Below are 23,337 nucleotides of genomic sequence, written 5' to 3'. Positions count from 1 at the left end.
CGTAGCGTAGCAACCATAAACAATGGAAACTTTTTGTGGGGAAGATCAAAAGTCAGGATTTGATTCATTCGTGACCGAGGGTCAATCAATGGAAAGAAGGGCGAGAGGAAAGAGAGAGAGAGAGGAAAAAAAGAGAATGTAAACAGAGTGACAAAGAGAGACAAGGGAGAGAGAGAGAGAGAGCGAAGAGAGTGACAGAGAGAAAGAGAGAAAAGAGAGAACAAAAAGAGGGACAGAGAGAGCGAAAAAAGAGAGATAAAGACAAGTACACTGTGAGAAAGAGAGAGTAAAGCGAAGCAATAAAGAGATTAACAGAAAAAAGAGTGTGACAAATTAGCAGTGAGAAAAAGTCAATTTTTTTCAGATAGAAAGATAGACTGAATGAGTAAAGAGAAAGAGACAAACATGACAGAAAGAGAGAGAGAGAGAGAGAGAGAGAAATAAAGAGAGTGACGGATAGAGACAGAAGAAAAAAAAAACTCCAGCTAGAGACAGTCCTGTCTTTGTCAGACAGTATCTGGCAGTGGCATCCTTTGTTCAATAGGATAATGTGGCACGACATTCTCATGGCGCCCCCCCCCCCCTCGACTGCACATGCTTGTCAGATATGGGTCAGGGATGTAAAAAAAAAAAAGGTTCCATGAGTAGGGCAGGAGGAATAAAGAGCATGAAATGTGAGTGTGTGTGTGTGTTGCGTGTGTGTGTGTGTCTGTGCATTAGTGTCAGTTGGTTAAGGGGGAGGGGGATATCAAATAAGGCATGAATGGAGAGTCTGAGAGTGGGGGGGGGGGGAGACACACTGAGGGCGGCTACTGCTGCAGGACAATAAGCGAAGTCAATAGTTACGAGCTATTGTGCAAGGGTGAGCGGCGGTAGTCATTCCCTTCCTGGTCGGGTAGTGGTGACCTGTAACCGTGCTGTACTGTAGGGACATAGTTGTAGAGTAGTCGTCTTTTGATTTCAGAGAAAGAGTTTTTTTTTCTTTTTTAAATCAGGTCACAGTGGAAATCGTCACCATTGACTGCAGATGAAAAAAAAAATCAAGCACGGAGGGGAGAGAACTGGAGAAGTCCGCAGTCTTTGGTTGATCAGCACGTGACGAGCACGTGGCGAGGTGTACTACGGATTTCCTTCAGTAGTTGGTACTAGCAGACATTTAAAAACTTTAGCGTGTTCAAAGACTTGCGTCTTTAAGTAGGTCAAGCTCTTCCTAGTTATCCAGAAAAAATGCGACCGCTTCACGGCGGCAAATGCTAACTGTTTAATTTTAGAGACACACAGAGAGAATGACAGAGAAAGAGAAACAGAAAGAGTGACAAAAAGAGAGAGATAGAGGGGAAGAGAGAGAGAAAAATAAAGATAGGCAGGAACAGAAAGTTCTAGAAGAGAAGAGACTGAGAGAAACAGAGAAAGGAAATAGAGAGATAGACGGAGAGACAGATCATAAAGAGAAAATTGAGGGGGTGGGGGAGGGTCAAAACCAATCAGGGTGGGTGGACACGGATCTCAAAAACGGCTCATAGAAATTTGAAAGTTTATGTACATCTTTGGGAAAAAAAAACAACAACTAGCTCATTGTCCACATAGGCAAACTCTAGTTTGACCGGTACAACCTTTCAAAATCTCACAAATAAATGTGGATGACATCTTTTTATTGTGAACAGATGTCAGTCAAACTTTCCGCATGGATTCAGTCAAGTGTTGAAGACATACAAAGACGTTCAGGAACATTGTGTAGAAATCATCAGCTGGACAGGTTGAATTACTTTGTGATCCTTTACATACATGTATCTACTAATACTTATACAATTGATTCATACACAACATATACCTCTATATCTCTAGCCAGATCCATGATTTTTGTCTACACTACTGTCTGTATATGTTATCAAGTCTGGATCTACATCACCAAACTAGAATTTTGTTTACTCTGAGTAGATTTAGACAGTATATTTTCAGGGCGGAGAGGGGGGAAGAGAAGAGAATTGAAGCGAGCATGGGCGTAGCCAGAATTTTTTTTCGGGGGTGGTGGGGATTTTTCTATCCCCCCCCCCCCCCCGGCCAAAAAAAATTTATATATATAAATAAGATGTTTAGTTTCACAATCAATCAAATGTAACTTTTAATCAAAATGTTAGTGTGTAAAATATTAAAATGTACATTTTATTTATGATGGTACACACATTTTTTTAAAAGTGGGTTATTATTTTTTAAAAATGTAGCATAAACTAATCCTTTTGTTTTCCGCTGTATCAAAGATGACTATCTCTTCTTTGGAGTTAGATATATATGGCTATGTACACATTTGAGATAAATATGTATTTTTACAAAACTGATATCAACTCACACTGTCTGTCTGGTAAAAAGTTTCTACACTTTATTTCTCCAACACCATGTGCCACATGAAGCTGAAATTTTGCTCAATTATTTCTTTATACCTGACCACACACGTGACACAAGAATCAATTTAAAAAATAACCAAAATCGTTAATTAACTATTTGTAATTAATTATTTTCTATGGTATTTCAAACAAGGGCAAGATATTGACTTGACTGAAGTTGTTGTATATATAAAAGTTGAATTAGTCCCCGTTACAGCTAGACGCTCTACATTGAAACAAACAATATAAAAGTCTACAATCTTCCCTAGTCCTAAGTAACTCACTAGCAGAGTGGTTAGCACGGCAGCCCGAGGAGGCGTAAGCCACGAGTTCGAATTCAGGTCGTTTCTTTTGTATGTGTGTGTGTGTGTGTGTGACGGTAAACCCAGATCTCCATTTCTTTCTCCCCCCCCCCCCAATTGCGTATCGAGAAAACTAAAAGCCTGAAACAGCGCTAAACAAAAACTAAAAGCCTGAAACAGCGCTAAACAAAAACTAAAAGCCTGAAACAGCGCTAAACAAAAACTAAAAGCCTGAAACAGCGCTAAACAAAAACTAAAAGCCTGAAACAGCGCTAAACAAAAACTAAAAGCCTGAAACAGCGCTAAACAAAAACTAAAAGCCTGAAACAGCGCTAAACAAAAACTAAAAGCCTGAAACAGCGCTAAACAAAAACTAAAAGCCTGAAACAGCGCTAAACAAAAACTAAAAGCCTGAAACAGCGCTAAACAAAAACTAAAAGCCTGAAACAGCGCTAAACAAAAACTAAAAGCCTGAAACAGCGCTAAACAAAAACTAAAAGCCTGAAACAGCGCTAAACAAAAACTAAAAGCCTGAAACAGCGCTAAACAAAAACTAAAAGCCTGAAACAGCGCTAAACAAAAACTAAAAGCCTGAAACAGCGCTAAACAAAAACTAAAAGCCTGAAACAGCGCTAAACAAAAACTAAAAGCCTGAAACAGCGCTAAACAAAAACTAAAAGCCTGAAACAGCGCTAAACAAAAACTAAAAGCCTGAAACAGCGCTAAACAAAAACTAAAAGCCTGAAACAGCGCTAAACAAAAACTAAAAGCCTGAAACAGCGCTAAACAAAAACTAAAAGCCTGAAACAGCGCTAAACAAAAACTAAAAGCCTGAAACAGCGCTAAACAAAAACTAAAAGCCTGAAACAGCGCTAAACAAAAACTAAAAGCCTGAAACAGCGCTAAACAAAAACTAAAAGCCTGAAACAGCGCTAAACAAAAACTAAAAGCCTGAAACAGCGCTAAACAAAAACTAAAAGCCTGAAACAGCGCTAAACAAAAACAATTGGTAAAAAATATTATTAATCCCACAGATTTAGCTTTCTTGGTCTAGATCTTTACAAATTTAATTACATGGCTGATCCAAACTAATTGATATAATTACACTTTGTATAAGATTTGTTTTTGTTTTAAATTATTTTAATGTTTTTTCTTGTTACACTTTAAACTTCGTCTGAATTCCTTGCTTGCTGAAATGTTCATTCACTTGGGCCCGCCTGCTGACAACACCCCTGTCAGGAAACGCAAACAAAAATATTATGCCCATATCACGAGGTAATCAGGGGCCTCAAAGACCTTACTACATGGAACAAGACCAGGAAAAAAAAAAGAAGAGGCAGACAGACAAAAGCGATGTAAAGACAATATGGACGGGTTTGTCATTGAAAGAGCTTCTAGTGAAGGCCAAAGAAATGACAGGAATGGAGAAAGACTGTCAACGGATCATGTGTGGTACTCAATCGGTCCATGAGACTAAAGATTAGGTGAGGTGAGATTGTCAAAGTGCTAAAATCTTATTAATCAATCAATAGCACTCTTCCTAGAAGCATGAAAGATGCACTATATATATCAGCAACTTAAATAACGTTTACAAACTTTTAAGAGACAGACAGACAGAGTGAGTTGATATACGCTTTGTAACAATCCATTAAAATGAACGTCAATGTCAGTCCTTTGATAGCTCTAGTACAATGGGTTGAGAAGTAAGTCATTTTGAACTTTAACCTCAGTCATCAATCACAATTTTCTGGACCCAGTTTTGTAAAATAGTTTTGTAGAATGGTCATTGAGTACAACAATGTTCAGTCTCCATGTTTCAGGGTACTGTTATTCGGAGCAAGTCTCTCAAAGAAAGAAAATATTTCACTCAACGCTTGTTTCATTATAAGCAATGCAAAAGCTTCATTTCAATATCCGGCGTACAATGAAAACATAAGGAATGTATCAGTCAAATGAGAAATATATCCCAATAGGAACATTTTATGAAGACTTCACAATAACCTTACCAATAATGGTATTCAAATATGTGGGTCATTAAGAGGGTCCTATCTATCTATCTATCTATCTATCTATCTATCTATCTGTCTGTCCTCTATTTGTGTGTCTGTCTATCTATCTGTCTGTCTTCTATTTGTCTGTCTATCTATCTGTCTGTCTAAGTACCCATGGGACTGTTGGTGTAAAGCTGATTCAGTTTCTATGGCTGACAGTTAAATAGCATGTCACGTGGCCAGCAGTACGACCAACTGCCGTTACTCTCTCAGGTCAGGAATGCCTAGGACGTTGTCTAAATCCCCAGGCTTTAAATCTCAGTTTAGACGAGGATTTGAACTCGTGACGCCTCGTTTAGGAATTTGCCTCTATGGTCATTGTAATATGAACTGTCACATTGCCGAACCTTTTTTTTTTAAACAAAATATTGGACAACAATTATGACCTCGAAAAAGACTACCAAATAACGGAATACAAACAAAGAAACAAACAACGGAATACAAACAAAGAAACAAACAACGGAATACAAACAAAGAAACAAACAACGGAATACAAACAAAGAAACAAACAACGGAATACAAACAAAGAAAAACAAACAAAATACAAACAAAGAAAGAAACAACGGAATACAAACAAAGAAAGAAACAAACAAAATACAAACAAATAAAAACAACGGAATACAAACAAAGAAACAAACAACGGAATACAAACCTTAGAAACAAACAGCGGAATACAAACAAATAAAAACAACAGAATACAAAGAAAAAAACAACGGAATACAAACAAACAAAGGAATACAAACAAACAAACAACGGAATACAAAGAAACAAACAACGGAATACAAACAAAGAACGGAATACAAAACAAAGAAACAAACAACGGAATACAAACAAAACAAAGAAACAAACACCGGAAACAAACAAACAACGGAATACAAACAAATAAACAAAACAACGGAATACAAACAAAGAAACAAACCGAGAAACTTTACAAATATGAAAGCGCCTTGAAAACAAATCAAAAGTTCAAAGTACTAGTAGGAAAGTAGTTCTATTTAAATAGGTCAACTCTACAAGCTAACAACCCTCAACATGTATAAGTACATAGTAAGAAAGTAGTTCTATTTAAATAGGTCAACTCTACAAGCTAACAACCCTCAACATGTATAAGTACATAGTAAGAAAGTAGTTCTATTTAAATAAGTCAACTCTACAAGCTAACATCCGTCACAAATATTGAGCATCAGAATTGGGTCACTGCTAAATTCTCATTCAGCTCAATTAACTCGTGAAAATCAGAGTACTCTTTGGTAATTAAAGTTCTCATGATAATCAAAATACAATGATAATCAAAGCTTTACTGATAATCTAAGTACTACTCATAAACAAAGTACTACTGATAATCAATGTACTTGAAATTTTCTTACATACTTACTTCATCAGATAGGTAACAAGATGTTCTGGGCACTTTTCATGTCTGGATCTTTGAGAAACAGTTTCCTACACATTTCCACTTTGTGTTCTAGTTTATAAAGTATTGTGTTCCAACAAAACACCCTCAATTGAGTTTGTCCAATGCTTTTTAACACACAGCCAAACTTAATCACTGAATCAAGGGTCGATGACACTCGCTCTCTATTGGAGAAGAAAATAACTCCAATGTAGAAAATGGTACAAGTTACTTTACATTGAGATGAGTACTATCACAAAAAAAAAGCACGTGGCTTGATTAAAACTGGCGCGAAACTATAACGTAGACTAGAATATCAAGCAGAAGTTTAGATTCCCGCGCATGCGTGGACATTTATGAACAGAGGGGATGTCGAATCCGAAACAAAACATTTGTGAAGCTTCTTAGAAACGGAAATCAAACAAAGATAGTATATAAAACAGAAACAAAAACTTTGTTTGTCAATGCTTAATTATTCAAATAAAATAATAAAATAAATAAAACAAAAAGAAAACAAAACAATTCTTATTCATTCCCAGCGGTTCTAAAAACATTTATTCCTAGCAGTGTATGTTTTAAACGCCATGCATTTACTTTCCACTGCTAGTAGCCGACCAGATTTAGTCTCAGTTAAACTTATGAAAAGAACAAAATTCTCCACAATTGACCAACACAATATGAAAGCGCCTTAGTCTATGGTCAAAAACGTGAAGAACACGCCTCTCTCGGACAACTGACGGACACAGTTGACTAGCGTACTTCCAGCTACTACAAACCAAAGCAGACGTGAGTGGATGACAGGGGGGGGGTAGAAGTTAGGGTAAAAAGGAGGGAAGGGGGGGGATTCGTAGTAGAAAGAATTTCCGTGAGTAGATTTTTTTTTTTTTGTTGTTTTGTGTTTTAATTTCACTCTTTGGACTGCGTGCGCTAGTACGCGAGGCGGTCATCGATTTTCCTGGCACCGAGTCCAGCACCGTCAAGATAGCTTCCCAGTGGTCGTTTTTTTCTGTCTTCCACACAAATCTTCCGGTCCATGTTTTTTTTTTTTGTGTAGTTCCATCCCAGGGCGACCAATCAGGATGGAAGATAGAAACTGACTTTGGACTTTCTGGGACCATGGAAACAGTCCAAGTTTTTTTTTTTTTAAACTTTTATGTCATGACCTGTGTGTCTACTTAAGTTGCATGGCTGAGTGTGTGTGTATGTGTGTGTGTGTGTGTGACGGAGAGAGAGAGAAAGAGGGGGGAGGGAAAGGATAAGGAAATATTGGTCAGACAGAGAAAACAGAAACTTTTGCAATGTGTAGTTTTTATCAATGCGTGTGTGTGTTTGCATGTCTCTGTGTTTGTATGTCTGTGTGTGTGTTTGCATGTCGCTGTGTTTGTTTGCATGTCTGTGTGTGTGTGTGTGCCAGAGTTATGCGTCAACTTGATCCTGCAATGATTTGTAACAAAGAAAGTTAAAACTCAATACGGACTTTCTCAACTATTTGTTAACAAACCCCCAAACTCTGTACAAAGTTAAAACTCAACACGGACTTTCTCAACTATTTGTTAACAAACCCCCAAACTCTGTACAAAGTTAAAACTCAACACGGACTTTCTCAACTATTTGTTAACAAACCCCCAAACTCTGTACAAAGTTAAAACTCAACTAAGACTTTCTCAACTATTTGTTAACAAACCCCCAAACTCTGTACAAAGTTAAAACTCAACTCGGACTTTCTCAACTATTTGTTAACAAACCCCCAAACTCTGTACAAAGTTAAAACTCAACTCGGACTTTCTCAACTATTTGTTAACAAACCCCCAAACTCTGTACAAAGTTAAAACTCAACACGGACTTTCTCAACTATTTGTTAACAAACCCCCAAACTCTGTACAAAGTTAAAACTCAACTAAGACTTTCTCAACTATTTGTTAACAAACCCCCAAACTCTGTACAAAGTTAAAACTCAACTCGGACTTTCTCAACTATTTGTTAACAAACCCCCAAACTCTGTACAAAGTTAAAACTCAACTCGGACTTTCTCAACTATTTGTTAACAAACCCCCAAACTCTGTACAAAGTTAAAACTCAACTAAGACTTTCTCAACTATTTGTTAACAAACCCCCAAACTCTGTACAAAGTTAAAACTCAACTCGGACTTTCTCAACTATTTGTTAACAAACCCCCAAACTCTGTACAAAGTTAAAACTCAACTCGGACTTTCTCAACTATTTGTTAACAAACCCCCAAACTCTGTACAAAGTTAAAACTCAACTAAGACTTTCTCAACTATTTGTTAACAAACCCCCAAACTCTGTACAAAGTTAAAACTCAACTCGGACTTTCTCAACTATTTGTTAACAAACCCCCAAACTCTGTACAAAGTTAAAACTCAACTCGGACTTTCTCAACTATTTGTTAACAAACCCCCAAACTGTATACAAAGCGCATCCAAAAAAAAAAAAGCCAAATAGCTTTAGCTTTCTTTTTAATAGATGGAATCAGAATTGAAAATCTTTGATGATAGTAACAGGAACAACTTTTATAACCACATTGAGGAGGGGGAGAGGAAAGAAGAGGAGGATGAGCATAAGGATTACGGATGATTCTAAATAACTTATATTATAAACTCACCTCAAAGCGTGCATTTCAACAAAATAAAAATAAAGACCAAGAAAGATGTAAATGACTCCGACAAATGCAACACGTCTTGAAACATGATTTTTTTCGATAAAAGAAATTAAAAATTTATTAACTTTATATGCTGTACAGAATGACCAGTGAAAACTGAATAAATTCCTTCGTTTTGTATTGTACAATCTATTCACTTTTCAACTACTTCAACGACAGAATCGTATTTAAATTGCATTGTTATTGTGAAGCATTATTACAATACAAAACACATCAATTAAGTTTGCAAACTCTTTATGGAAACTAGAACCTGGGTAGACAAAGATCTCGAAAACGGCTCTAACAATTTTAATAGAAATATGACAGTTTATGTATATCTTTTATAAAAGAAATACTAGTTAGCTGCCCACACAGGGAAAACTCTGGTTTAACCGCTGTTATTCTTTCGGAATATAATCTGAGACTTAAATTGGGTCTGAAGTTAAAGACAGTCTGTCAGCGGGTATTCCCAATGTCTTCACGATTTGAAAGTTAAAGAGACGTTCCCTAAGCGAACAGTCTTGAAACTCTGGGTCACTAGGCCTATCCAGTGGCGTCACTAGGCCTATCCAGTGGCGTCACTAGGCCTATCCAGTGGCGTCACTAGGCCTATCATTCAAACTTGATAGACTCTTTCAGTAGATTTATACATTCGCTTAACTTGGATTTTTTTTTCGGATAAAAAAAAAAGGGGGGGGGGATTTAGGCGGGGTAAAAATTGTTCAATTTTTGAAAAAAATATATCATTCATTAGTTATTAAGAACAAAATAATCGCTTTTACTAAAGTTGGTCAGCTGTTTAAAGGAATGGTCTTATAATAGAAAATGCAACTTGTTTTGACAGATGAGATACATGTAATTCTATTTCATGTATTTCTATTGTTTGTATTTCTTATACATGTCCTAGAATGATGAGATGGCCAAATATATGTCCTAGCATGATGAGATGGCCAAATATATGTCCTAGCATGATACGATGGTCAAATATATGTCCTAGCATGATGAGATGGCCAAATATATGTCCTAACATGATAAGATGGTCAAATATATGTCCTAGAATGATGAGATGGCCAAATATATGTCCTAGAATGATAAGATGGCCAAATATATGTCCTAGAATAATGAGATGGCCAAATATATGTCCTAGCATGATAAGTTGGCCAAATATATGTTTTAGCATCATGATGAGATGGCCAAATATATGTCCTAGCATGATGAGATGGACAAAGCTCAAATATATGTCCTAGCACGATGAGATGGCCAGATCTCCAACGAATGCCGCAGATACTAGTTTAGTCAAAGAAATCACACTGTTTCTCTATACAAATTCAATATTTTAATTCTCTTAGAAATCATTAAAACAGTGATCACAAAAGTGGACTTCACATGAAGCTCAAAACTTGTTAACTGAACAGAGTAATTTTTGGATCCCGATATAAAGGTTCTTTTCCCTTATTTTATAAGTTTTAAAACCGAAAGTTCTCGTAGACGAAATAAATTAAAACTTTTGCATTTCGAATTAGTCTATTTACTATTCTTTGTGAGAATTCGAATTTTCGAGAAGGCAATTTGTAATTAAACTTCCTGTTTGCACTTCTCTTGAGACATTCACAATAATGTAAAAAGAAGACACTATAATGATCCTGCGGATCAGACGTGTACATCACTTAACACTTCAATTCACAATTCACTAACGTACCACACTGAAGTTTTAAATGTAAACAAAGCTGCGTTTTAATTTTATTTTTAATAAAATGTCTACACATTGTGATGATATACTTTTAGTAAGTATGTAAGATTTAATCTAATTCACTATTCTTTTTTATTTACAGCTAATCACGTCATACTGCAAATACTGATTATATTAACCAGGGCCGCCCTAACAATTGCGAGGCCCTATGCGAAAGGGATTGTGCGGGGCCCAGTCTGGGTAGGTGTGGTGATTATGTTTGTATATACTATTGTAAACGGTACGTCATAGAACCTTGGTTGTAAGACTTAAAGAATTTTATGTTTATTTATTATTTTACTATTATTTCATTGGTCCATTGGTTGGGACAGAGTGACAGCGCTTGAAGTTTTGTTATTGTTGACAGGGGACCGGAGTTTTGTGATAGCATAGTAGGAGCCATTATAAGGCAGTTCTGATAGTTTATGTACATCTAGGAATTCAGCTTTTGTTAGCGTTATCTACAGTTATAATTTATTCCTATTTCTTTATTAAATATTTCTTATTTCTAACGCATCCCTGGTGTTTCTTGAAGTATTGCATACGTAATGTATCCATGACAAAGTCATAGGCTAGGAGTTCACAACAATCACAACAGTAGGGATAAGCATAATGTCAAAATTAAGCTCTTGTATTAGAAAATACATTCGTCTATGCAATAAATTTTTATTAAATAAAAGCTGACAATGCCATTTTTTTTATCGCGCATAGGATTGACACCACAAAATGATAATTTTGTCTATTTTTCAGGAGATTTTTATGAGTTTTTAGGAGATTTTAATAATTTCTGGAGATTTCAATGACGCTTTCGTATATTTTGCAATTTCAGGAGATTTCCAGGAGGGCCTGGAAAATCAAGAGGCCGCGGAAACCCTTTATAATATATAAGTTATAATGGTTTAATTTAATAATGTTCACCTAGAATTAGCGCGGGACATATGAAAGTGCGGGGCCCACTGCAACCGCATAGTTTGCGGGCCCAGATATCAAAAAAAAAAATACAAAAATATAAAAAGTCCTTAAAAAAAACTTATCTAAGGGAATGAACTTCGCTCTCAAGAATGCAGAAGTTCTATTGATTTTCGATATCAAACAAAATAAATAATTATCAATAATTTATTGACAGATTGATCAAATTTAAAAAAGATTCATGTTTTGTTAGGTAAAAAAAATACTGTTTTTGTTTTTAATTTTCAACTTGATCCGAGAATGGGTGAGAGAGATATTAATTTGTACAATTATTTAAGGGGACGAGAGGCCAGGTGGTTGAGCGGTAAAACGTTTGGCTTCGAACCGGAGCTTCCGGGTTCGAATCCTGGTATAGACAGATTTTTAATTCAGGGATCTTTGGGCACCTCTGAGTACTCACTCTCTACCATCTCTAATGGGTACCTGACATTATTTGAGGAAAAGTAAAGGCGGTTGGTCGTGCTGGCCACATGACACCCTCGTTAACCGTAGGCCACAGAAACAGATGACCTTTACATTATCTGCCCTATAGACCACAAGGTCTGAAAGGGGAACTTTACTATTTCAGGGGACGAAATCCGACATATTTAGTCATATCTGATAAATCAAAATAATTAGTAATAAATAATCAATAGTAAAACATACAAATTGTTTTTTTTTTATTGATTTATCATTGTCGACGCCAAATGAATAATCGTGCAAAGTTTCAATTTGATCCGAGTATGGGTGTAGCAGAAATAACGTGTTCAAACTTTTACTAGACAGACAGAGTGACTTGATATCAGCTTTACAAAAGAGCCATAAAGATGACTCAAATAAATATCCTCGTTAAGTGTAGGCAATAAAAATATTGTCAATGCTTTACCATGCTCACATCTTCAGTATTTGAAGTTTCCACATCTCTCCTCCATGTTTACCAAATCGGAACAGAAAAGGTAAAAATAAACGTCATCAAATACTAGATGTTGCTAGTGGGTCAATGACAACTAACAATCCGCTTTTGGACAACTATGGAGAAAAACGTTGTTAAGCAAGCTAAAAAGTTTTCAAACATGAAAATGTACACCCTTTTTATACCCACGATTTTAACATTTAAAGTTTGAAAATAGATTTACGTTGCAACTACAACGCGCACACATCGCTGACCGAATTAGTTTTCTTAATTATTGGAGCCATGGTTGAGTCAGATCTTCTGATTCATTCAATCTCGACATTGATAAAAATAAAGAAAATATTAGTTGTGCACCAGATATTGCTGGGATAGACCGACTTTCACTTTACAATGATCAGATATGACAAACTTGTCATCAAGTTAACTAGCTAGATCATGTTTCTAATTCTAAGTCAACGGTTAACCAGAATACTTTTAGACCACCACAAATATAAAGCACAAATTCTCTTTATAGTCGAGGACAGTTAAACAGAAAATCAACAGCGCCGCCATGAACGTCTTGTTCGAATATTGATGAAACACTTTGTGACTGAAGACATTCCTTCAAAGGCCACAGTAAGGGCACTGAATGTCATTGGTTATGTGGGCAGTATAGGGCATTAGTTAGGTGGGCGTTGAAGAACACTAAGAACAAACCAAAAAGAAATCACTTTTGGTAACAACTTGATTGATGTCAGAAAGAACCATAAACGTTATCAGTAAACAATATGCATTTTAATGACAAGCAGTACAACTTTTAAGGACATACAATACAAATCTTTAAGGACATACAATACAACCTTTAAGGAAAAAACATACACATTTTAAGGACACAAAATACAAAATTTAAGGTCACCGTTCTATACGCTTCAAAGACATACTGTATAGACTTGAAAGACACACTTTACAAACTTTAAGACACACTTTGCAAAGTTTAAGGACACACTATATTAGCTCGAAGAACAAGCTGTATACAATTTTAGAATCACACAGCATTGACACATTATACAGATTGGAAACAATGTGTTTTAAAAAAAAAGATTTATAATACAAAAGAATTAATATAATGAATCACTGATTGACATGAAGACGTGCCATTTTGTTTTAAATCATTGTCCCGCTGTTAGACAAGCTCGTGGACGCACACACCAAAGATGCCCCCACACATGCGTTCACCCTTTACGTAGGGTAGTGGGATCCCTGGAGCAGGCTAGAGGAAGGACGTTCCCCACCGGCACTTGCATGAAGGCGCCCAGTCACACATCCACCACACAGAGACACAGTGTACACCCATACTGCTCATACGCCACGTAACTCCCCCGGGGGTGGGGGGAATGTAAGAGCACTCGCATGCAATGCTGGATTAGTAAGGGCGCAGTCGCTAGGGTTGGGGAGTTGGGTAATGGCGGATGGTAAGAGGGGTGGGTGACCGTACTGAAGCTTGCAGTAGAAAGGGGGGGGGAGATGCAGTTGGATACTGTGTTCGGATCGATATTCTAGCGCGCACACACACGCACGTACACACACGTGTATCTTCCAACTCTAATGAGCATGACTAAGTCCATCAGAGCTGACACACTATGACGGCGGCGGCTCTCTACCAACACAATGCCTTACAACATACACCACACAAAAAGAAAGTTGTTAAGTTCCAGCAGGAAATCGCATTCATTGTGTCTCTATGTTTTTGATAGTCAAATTATGAAATCGTTTAGTTTTGTAAATAGCATTTAGATCTAGATCAAGATTTGGCTACGCTTGTAATTGGGGGATTTTCACTCTAAAAGTCCATCACAGTAATCTGCTCTTTGTTTACTCTTTGATTTGTTTTTAAAATCCTGTTTACTTTCAGCATTAAGCATTCAGTGAAGAGAACAAAGAAGAAAAAGCGATTTGAGAAAAATGTGGTGGCGATATAATGTAAACACAAAAGAAATAGAGAATGACGTTAGAAAATGAAAAGAGGAAGATTGTGAGCAATTTTTTAATAAATAGACATAAGAAACAATGTCAAGAATATTTATTATACAGTGGCGTAACTAAGGTGGGGTGTCCTAATGTGAAAATTCCCAATGGAGTGACCGAAATTTGTTTTTACATTAAATCTCATGTCATGATGTCGAATGTTAAAATGCAGGGGTCCCTAAAGAGGCAAAGCCCCCCCCCCCCGCGCCTCCAAATCCATAGCTACGCCACTGACAGTATATTGAAAGTTGACTGTGTTTCCAACTAAATAATTGAAATGTATTTTGTGCTTCAATTGAAAGAGATTCGGACTTTGATTAAAACAGTGCTGAACAAATGCGCACAATACTAATTATCTGGTTTACTTCCGTTTTCTGTACACCGGATACACCAAGAAGCTTGATATTTTTGGACCAGCCTCCATTTATGAAAATCTAAATATCAATATTAAAGTTGTACATCAAAGCTCTACACCTCACTGTACATCTCCTGAAGTAAAATGATTCAGTTGGCCTGAACAAAAAGATGAAACAGAGAGAAACAAACAGCCGAGATACAAGATTTACTTAACAGTTGGTTAGTTAGGGGTTTAGTTATTTACCTGGGGACTTATGTGCATTATGTACAAGTCCTCTCTACTATTGGACTTTCCACAAGCTCAGACAAACTTAATTGATTCTCTTAGTATTCACTACTCATAGTATTCAGTACATATTCTCATAGCAGTCTCTATCGGTTTTAAATGTCAGCTGTTCAATACAATAAATCTCCATTAACAAGAGAGAGACAGTTTAAGAAATGTCACGTAATCCTTTCAGACCTTGAGATCTATAGGGCAGATGATGTAAAGATCATAGGATTTTAGGGCAGACGGATAACTATGGTGTCATGTGGTCAGCACAACGACCAATCAATATTACTTTCCCAAAGTAATGCCAGGTACCCAATTGAATCGGGTGGACTCGAGTGGGTCCTACAAATCCCGACAATCAAAATACAAATCTTGGGATTTGAACCCGAGACCTTCGGTTCGGAAGCCAAGCGCTCTACCCACACAGCCACGAAAAGCGACAACATAAGGGACACAGACTCAAAAGAGAAGGTAAAAAGATCGCGACGGAAAAAAAAAGAGTGACAAAGAAAGAGAGACATTCAGAGAAAGAGATAAAAAGAGAGAGGACACAATATATAAAGAACAAAGAAACGTAGAAATACATAAAGTGAACATGAGTTGAATGAAAAGTTTTTAAAAAAGAGAGACGTCTACGACCCCAGGTTCAAAAGGTTATATGTTCACATTCATCTTATATTTCTTGTCATTTTGTTTGTCAACATATACCCCCAAATGCACTTGTTAAGTATTTGAGGTGTTTACAATTCAGAAGTTCAGTTGGCAGTCTTGGGTTGAAATAAAATAATTATTAGATCGATAGGAATCTCAGCAGGAAGTCAACACTTTATATTTGAAGTCGGTGTTTACTGAACGGCGAATGTGAAAGTTAATTATGGAGCTGAGACTGACACAAAGGATACTGTTAATTTTTAATATTACTCTTTTTCTGTAATAAAGAAACCAAACAATTAATGTAGAAGTTTAATTCATGGAAGCAATAGCATTCTTTCTATTTTAATGACAATGGATCAGAGATTTAAAATGTTCTCAATTTCTCGTACCTCCTGATCTAGGTTCTACGAATGTCTGTATTATATAAGATAGGATGAAGATTAAAAATATTTTGTTTTATTGTTTCCTAATCCTCTAAAATAGCTCAGAATTTTCACAAAGTTCTCGAACTTCATGTCTTTTTATTTTTTCTTCCCACATTTCGTTTTGTGCAATTATTTCTTTTACCTGGCAGCACAAGAATCAATCAGAAAATTAACCAATTACTTAATTAACTATTGGTAATTAATGACTTAGTTTCTTATCGAACAATGAATAGAAATGGTACTTGACTGGTGGTATAAGTTGAATTAGTCTCCTTTATACTGTGTGTAGAGATATAGGTATAAATAACTCTAAAACTATTTTCCTTAGCACTTCGCTGACACAGTGGTTAGTGTATGGGCTTGAGGAGGCTTGAGGAGGCTTGAGGAGGCTTGAGGAGGCTTGAGGAGGCTTGAGCCCTGAAGTTCGAATTGAAGTCGTACAACTTTTTGTTTATAAAATGCATTTAAAAAGCGATCACAAAAACATTCACAAGATACCCCCCTCCCCCCCCCCCCCCCAATTCTCTACATGGTACAGAAAATGATAGGATCATAGTGCACTGAGAAAACCAAAAGCACTAAAAAAGAAACAATTGGTAAAAATATTTATAATCGCACAGATTTATTATTTTAAGTCTGTGTCTATTAGAAATTCAATTACACAATCCAGATTAATTGCTATAATTACGCTTACTATAAGCTTTGTTTTTTAAAGTATTTGTTTTGTATGTTTCTTGTTAGACAGTTCTAGACCTACATATTTGCCATTGTTTCCCGTTTCTTCAGATCTACTACATCTAGTCCAGTCCAGTCCAGAATATTCCAGGTCGTGGATCTATGGTTTAAAACTGAATATTACGAGAACACACACAAAAAAAAACATTCCTCAGATCTGCTTATTTTTAGACGTTTTTCTGGAAACGTTAACTGAATTACTAGAATAATGTAACATTGAAACAGTAATAAAGACTATCTTATTAAATTTAGTATGTGTTACAACTAATACAGAACAGAAGAGATAAAAAGAACATAGCCTAATTTTGGAGATGGCGGAAGAACTATAAATAGCTAGTGTTGTGGTGTATCCGGTGTAAAGGAAATAATGATAAGCTACGTGTATAAATATTTCTGTGCACTTATTCACAGTGCAGCATCCAATTGTATCAACTCTTCCGCTTGTAGTACATTGTTTTGTTTCATTTAGTTGGCACCATTGAAGTGAAAGTCCTTGACATTGTTTAGTTGAACGTGAAAATCCCCAATCGGAAAACAGTATTCACACCTTTGAACATTATTTTTAGAGTCACCCGAAAGGGAAATAAACGCTATTAGTTTTGTGTGGTCCGTCTGTCCGTCCGTCCGTCCGTTTTAGATCTCGTAAACTATAAAAGATATTGAAAATCCGACATCGTGATATTTTAGACAATTAAAGTTCTGATGCAACTGATACTTTTTTTCTTTCCTGAAAGATAAAGAATTAATTTTTTAAAGCAACTATGCAAGCAGTATTTTCATAAAATACACTATTTTTACAACTTTTCACTATTAATAGTAACAAACACGGGAGGCTATTTAGTAAGAGAGATGACCATTTACCATATTTTTAACACATATACGGAAACAGTTTTAGATTTTTTGGCAAAATTATTTTTATTACTAATTTATTGCTAATTATGTAAGTTCTGTTACACTTACTACTATTTTTACAAAATATGTTTACTTTTTGTTTTAAACAGAAAAAATCTATTCAATATGCATATAAGTGGAACATAATTTAAAACAACAAATTATAAATAGTTGTTTATTTTTATACCATCGCGTAAACCACAGCACCACACCATATCCGCTAGTCTCTTAACTATAGGAAATTTTTTTTTTTTTCACGGAAATGTTTTTTTTTCCTTGAGGCTTAGAATAAGAGATTGACCATTTACGAAACAATTAGATCAATTAGATAATAATTATATGACATCAGTTAAGCCAGGTTCACATCTAACCTCCCCTTCACTTTCACCTATCCCTCAGTCTGCTGGACTGTTAGGGCACCACACAAGATCTGTCAACATTCTTTCTACATTCTTCTCTGTCATTCGCCTTTGATAGAATTTCATGATGATATTTTTTCTGATAATATTGAAACCTGCCTTTTTACCTGCCTGGGTGGACCACTTCGGGGGCCGACTTTAAGTTTGTGTCTCCACACAAACTGTCTTTGTAACATTGTTTATTTACCGTTTCAATTTAGCGCAAAATTCTAAAAATGTTTCCCGGAGGTTTGGAGAGGGGGGTAACACACTAACCTTCTTTCATTTTTTCCTAACTTCAAAGCATTGAAATAAACATTATAGACCTAACAGTGCGAAAGTCACTTGCAGATTTGGTGTGGTGTATAGCAACTTTAAATAAAGTAGCAAACGAGACGTTTTAGTAAGTCAAGAAAAGAAAACTGTACAAATAAAATAAAGCAAGCAAAATACAAAGCTTATATTAAGTGTAGATGTATCAATACGGTAACCACTGAGCCAGGGGGGCTTATGAATATAGGTTTTATAGTTATTTACAAACTTTTCTTTCTACAAACAGTAAAGGGGACTAATTCAGCTTATACCACTTTAACAGTCAAGGAAAATTTCTCTCCCTTGTTCGAGATACAAAACAAAATAATTAATTACCAATAGTTCATCAACTAATTGGTTAATTATTTTTTTATTGATTCTTGTGTTGTCAGGTAAATGAAATAATTGTGCAAAATTTTATTTTACGCCAAGATTGGGTTTGGGAGAAGTTACATGTACAAACTTTTTACCAGACAGACAGTGTGAGTTGATATACGCTTTGTGAATAAATAAAATAAAAAAAAGCAAATGAAAAAAAAATCCTTAAAGAAAATCAAAACTATCTAAAGAAAAGAACTCCGCACGTACAACTATATCTCTCAAGAATGTAGAAGGGATTAAATAAAATAAAATAATGAAATACCAATAATTAAATGGCGAATTATAATTTTTAAAAAATGATTCAGGTTAGTCAGGTACAATAACAGATTGTTTAGATTTTCAATTTGATCCAAGAATTGGTGTGGGGAAAATGATGGGTGCAATTATCTAAGGGGACTAAACCCTACATATTTAACCAGTTCTGAAAATATTGTAGGATTCATTTCCCTTGTTGGTATAAAAAAAATTACTAGTTGGTTAATTTGCTTATTTATTCATGTTTTTTCTATGCCAATCAGTAATTGTGTAAAGTTTCAATTTGATCCTAGACTGGGTGTAGGAGAAATAACGTGTACACATTTTTTACCTGACAAACAGACAGGCAGATAGACAGACAAAGTGAGCTGGTATAAGCTTTGTAATAAAAGTCAGCATCAAGTCACATTTGCAATTTTTTTTTTACTTAATCTAGAAATTTTATCAAACACACACACACACACAAACTCACTCACTAACTCTCTCTATTACTTCTACTACTACTTTAAACACTGTAGCAAAATGTATAGATCTGTTTATTATAAATGTATCCTGAAAAAACATCGCTAAGAAAGTTGTACACATTTTAAAGCATGAAAACATTGAACATTTTACCATCACACAAAAACAAAAAGCTATAAGACAACGAGCACAACAGCGCACGGAGAGAAGAAATAGTTTCTTCCTTTTCCAATTAAATCCTAGAAAAAAATGTAACTTGCTGAAATACATTTCACAGAATTTCTGAGAGACTGAGGTATGAACGTATATTTTGTGTGGCTATAGTACAAATTGGTTGCTCTAATTAGGTATTCTTTTTTAAAATTCACAATTGTAAAACAAATTTCCTGACGGATATTTAAGATTATTATTATTATTATAAATGTAATGACATTATTTTACATCCAGACATAGACTTCTCTAAAGTTGTCATGTTAAAATCATAGCCATGCTATGGCAATCTGTGTCCATCTACCATAGTGTAATTTTTTTGTATTATGGTTCTGTATTATATTCATAACATGAAACTGTGAATTTCATGCATTTTAATTGGTTTAAGTTTAAAGTCAATATTTGTTTGTACAAAACAAACAAAAAGAAGTATAGGGTCTAAGTTTAAAACTTTTTTAAAAGTGATTTAGTAGTTTATTAAATTCAATGATCTGTTCAGTGAAGTGTGACACGGAATAAGAGGGAAAATCATAGAAACATATCATCTCTGATTTTACACGAGAATAATATATATATCAAGAGAGAGAGAGAGAGAGAGAGAGTTGGAGGGAGGGAGATTAGATAGATGATAGATAGATAGATAGATAGATAGATAGATAGATAGATAGATAGATAGATAGATAGATAGATAGATAGATAGATAGATAGATAGATAACAACAGCAATACAACAACTTTATCAACAAAACAATATTATCAACCACCATACAACAGATTTATCAACACAACAATAGCCTTATCAACAACACAGCAACAATTGTATTTACAAGCAACAACTTTATCAACATCAAAACAGCAACTTTATCAACATCAAAACAACAATGCTATCAACATCAAAACAACAATGCTATCAACATCAAAACAACAATGCTATCAACATCAAAACAACAATGCTATCAACATCAAAACAACAATACTATCAACATCAAAACAACAACATATCTACGAGAAAGAAAGGGGATGTGACAATGAAATAAACAATTTCTGTGACTTGAGAAATACTAAGACATTGCCGTACGCAGTAAATCAAACACATTTAATGACACGGTCTTACATAAGTATTACATTATTACATTATTACATTATTACATTATTACAGCCAATGTAAAAAAATGTGTGTGGTGTGGATGTTGTTTTTAATAGTTCAGGGGAGATAAGAATTTTATGTCGACAGGTAGGTGGACCTTAGAAGAAATCCCATTGCAAGTAGATATCACAAATACATTTTAAAGTTCATTAATAATGATATAGTACACATCACAAAGGAAAGTACATGTTAAAAACCTAGTGCATCTCAAAGAAAAGACCATCACAAAAACAAAGACATCACAAAAACAAAGACCATCACAAAAACAAAGACCATCACAAAAACAAAGACCATCACAAATACAAAGTAAATCTCAAATTATTTGAAATACATGAGGACTACTTTAAGACAAAGATATCTCAAACGTACCAAACTAATGTAAGATCACGAATACATAACAAATACACGAACGATGCAAAACATATGAAAATACAACACAAACACATCACAAGTACAATATTAGAACGCGCTAGTTTTATTTGGGAGATATTTATATTCAAGACAATCAGAACCAAATGTAAATAGAACAATTCCTCACATATTTTTCAGAATCGCAATCGTGAAAGAAATTAACCACAATAACAGACGCTCTAGAAATTGTAAATGTTGATAGTCATTATTAGTAGTCTTAGTCATTATTAGTAGTCTTAGTCATTATTAGTAGTCTTGGTAATCATGAGATATTTCTCGCCATTTTATTTTCTCATGTGAACATGAAGGGCAGTGTTACTATGTGTTGTTTCAATGTAGTGTTGATGTTAGTCTGTGTTAGGATTTAGCGATGATCTGTTTTGTAGTGTGGAATCAGGGTTGGTGCTAGTTTTAGCGTAAATAGAAAGCTTGACGTAAGATTTAGCGAGGATTCAGCGTTGGTTCTAGTTCTAGCTTGGGTTTAGGTGCTAGCGTTATTTCTAACTTGGATTTAGCGTTGGTTTTAATCCTAGTGTCGATTTAGCGTTGGTTTTAATCCTAGTGTTGATTTAGCGTTGGTTTTCTTCTAGCTTGGATTTAGAGTTTGTTCTAATTTTCACTTGGATTTAGTTTTGGTTTTATTCCTAGAGTGGATTTAGCGTTGGTTTTAATCCTAGTGTCGATTTAGCGTTGGTTTTCTTCTAGCTTGGATTTAGAGTTTGTTCTAATTTTCACTTGGATTTAGTTTTGGTTTTATTCCTAGAGTGGATTTAGCGTTGGTTTTAATCCTAGTGTGGATTTAGCGTTGGTTTTAATCCTAGTGTCGATTTAGCGTTGGTTTTCTTCTAGCTTGGATTTAGAGTTTGTTCTAATTTTCACTTGGATTTAGTTTTGGTTTTATTCCTAGAGTGGATTTAGCGTTGGTTTTAATCCTAGTGTGGATTTAGCGTTGGTTTTAATCCTAGTGTCGATTTAGCGTTGGTTTTCTTCTAGCTTGGATTTAGAGTTTGTTCTAATTTTCACTTGGATTTAGTTTTGGTTTTATTCCTAGAGTGGATTTAGCGTTGATTTCCTTCTAGCTTGGATTTAGCGTTTGTCCTAATATTATCTTGGATTTAGCCCTGGTTTCAATTTTACCTTGGATTTAGCCCTGGTTTTAATTCTATCTTGGATTTAACAATGATCTTGGATTCTTGCGCGAAAATAGTATTAATAAGCTTGCACTACTTACAAAACCAACTATCTGATTTGCGAATTTAAATTGAGTTAGCGAATATCTGTAAGTTCATAAATATTCATCACCTGTTAAAAACAAAGACATTTTCTTTTCTTTATTTCATCGCTATTTTAAGCTTTGAAAATAAAATGTCCTCCATCTTTCATCCCCACGTTTCCGGTGGAGGAACCTAGCCAAAGTTTGTTGACCAGAAGGACATTGATATCAAGATACATACTCCTTCACCTCATTCCTGCATTCCATCAAATGAAGCCTGATTGTACACATTTTGTGTGCTTTTATTTTTACATATCGATAACCATAATTTATTTTTTGATAAACTTTTTTGGCTCATTTGACCGGCAGTAGGAGAGAGAGAGACAAAGGATAGAGACGCGATCTGGGCGGCGGTTCCTGGCAGCGCGATCGCCAAGTATCGAGTCTTGCGCAACTGTAAATCGCGAACTGACACAAATACACACTTACCATTGAATCATAACAGAAATATGCATAGACTAGAAGTCAATATCTCAAACATTTGACATACATATGTAAGTCTAACCCCATTAAATAAAATAGAGCAAATTTTTTTAGTTCCAGTTTCAGATCGCTGGTAGCTCACGGCAGATGACATGCGCAGTACAGACAATGTTATAGGCTAAAGTCCATTGGTTGTTTTATTTTTTTATATATATATGTATAAGTATTGAAAACATTCGTGCATTACTTATGCAGTAAAACTATTTGTAGAATTCGAGAACCAAAAATTGTCTATTGCAAGCGAAGTAGCGAAAAACAGTTGCAACTGAAAAATACAACTTTTTATCTTGTTC

The 23,337-nt window shown here is 35.3% G+C and overlaps 1 protein-coding gene across 3 annotated transcripts in view; it reads right to left on the bottom strand.

Annotated features, from left to right (window-relative positions):
* Positions 1-23,337, bottom strand: part of LOC106053697 (putative uncharacterized protein DDB_G0277255) — a 160,887-nt gene that overhangs the window by 81,440 nt on the left and 56,110 nt on the right. Inside the window, exon 1 of one of the 3 annotated variants that reach the window (XM_056024124.1) lies at positions 6,110-6,448. The exons of the other annotated variants lie outside the window; for them this stretch is intronic. The gene's annotated coding sequence lies outside the window, so the exon portion shown is untranslated. Of the gene's footprint in view, positions 1-6,109; positions 6,449-23,337 lie in introns of those variants that run through there. 3 annotated transcript variants of the gene reach the window in all.

Source organism: Biomphalaria glabrata, chromosome 3, assembly GCF_947242115.1.
Source record: "Biomphalaria glabrata chromosome 3, xgBioGlab47.1, whole genome shotgun sequence".
NCBI lineage: Eukaryota > Metazoa > Mollusca > Gastropoda > Planorbidae > Biomphalaria > Biomphalaria glabrata.
This window is presented reverse-complemented; position numbering and strand designations above follow the sequence as displayed.